General features: G+C 35.7%; 2 non-coding genes across 2 annotated transcripts; both read right to left on the minus strand.

Annotated features, from left to right (window-relative positions):
* Nucleotides 1-444: 444 nt before the first annotated feature.
* Nucleotides 445-517, minus strand: TRNAA-AGC. The gene has a single exon. It is a non-coding gene; the product is annotated as a tRNA-Ala (tRNA).
* Nucleotides 518-1,013: 496 nt separating this feature from the next.
* On the minus strand, nucleotides 1,014-1,086 carry TRNAA-AGC. Its single transcript has one exon. It is a non-coding gene; the product is annotated as a tRNA-Ala (tRNA).
* Nucleotides 1,087-1,430: the final 344 nt, after the last annotated feature.

Raw genomic sequence — 1,430 nt, forward strand, 5'->3', positions numbered from 1 at the left:
TTCGGATCCATCTCCCTCCCCCCCCCACACACACACACATACACATACACACACACACACATAAACACACACACGCACACTCGCACACATGCACAAACCACATTTCAACTCCTTTTTTACTTTAATTAACAGTTTTGCGTAGAGGTTACCGCTGTTCTTCATTCGTCATTCGTCATTGTAGGTGACACAACAAATTAAAGAAACGAGGAAAGAACTTTGCCTCCGAGGCAAAGAACAAAAAACTGTGGGACAATACAAATAACATATAACTTTTTCCTGCCTGTAGTAATTTTCTTTTTAAATTTATTGTCGAAGAGAATCAGGGTAAGATTTACAACATAACAGAACATAGTTCAGAAAAGTAAAACTATAATGTTTTTAAATTTCGTGCAAATTAAAAAAAATAAATTTTAAAATAAAAAAAGAAAGGCAATAATTTATCAGTGGAGCTGCCGGGTATCGATCCCGGTACCTCTCACATGCTAAGCGAGCGCTCTACCACTTGAGCTACAGCCCCTGATATGAGATAATGGTGAGTAGATAACGATTCTTGTAAGGAAAGCTCACAATAAATACATGTAACTGAAAAGAATGGGTATGAAGAAGTATTAGGTTACATTCCCGTAATTAAAAGATGGCATTAATATATTTGGACATATGAGCGGAAATTATGGAGATTTTACTTACTCCGTGTCCTCACCAGAGTGGTTCTTTTAGACTCTCCACTTCAGATTCAACGCTGTTGGTAACAGTAGCGAAAGAAATTAATACAGAAATTTGCTCAAAATGCTGGCAAGGAGGAGAAAACGGACAAAGAGTGTTGAAGAGAAGCAGATTAAACTTGTTTTTGTTTAACTCCTTCACTGCCAGCCCCAACGCTGTCTTGAACGATTTCTGAGGGTTACAGAGAAAGGCTGGCGCTGAGAGTGTTAAATGTAATAAAATAGAAACATTTAGTTTAGAAACTAAAATGTCCCTGAATTTTCCTTGCAGCTAAAAGAAAAAAAAATAAGTGGAGCTGCCGGGTATCGATCCCGGTACCTCTCACATGCTAAGCGAGCGCTCTACCACTTGAGCTACAGCCCCTGATATAAGGTTATGGTGACTTGATAACGTTTCATGGGAGCAGAAGGTTGATGACAATGTAAAAGAATAAAAAAACAACACTTTTGCACGCTGAAAAATAGTACTTAAAAAAAAAAAAGAAGAAACAAACAAACAACCAAAACAAGCAAAGCAAGACAAAAAATTAAAATGAATAAAAATAAAGGAAGAGAAGACAATCTTTAAAATTTCGTGTCGACAATAAATTAAAGTATGTTTTAATGGTTATTGAGTACAATTCTTTAAAAAATATAATCAACAAATAAATACATGTAACTGGAAAGAAGGGATATGAAGAAGTATTAGGTTACATTTCCATGATTAAA

Source organism: Aplysia californica, unplaced genomic scaffold, assembly GCF_000002075.1.
Source record: "Aplysia californica isolate F4 #8 unplaced genomic scaffold, AplCal3.0 scaffold00897, whole genome shotgun sequence".
In the NCBI taxonomy this organism is placed as follows: domain Eukaryota; kingdom Metazoa; phylum Mollusca; class Gastropoda; order Aplysiida; family Aplysiidae; genus Aplysia; species Aplysia californica.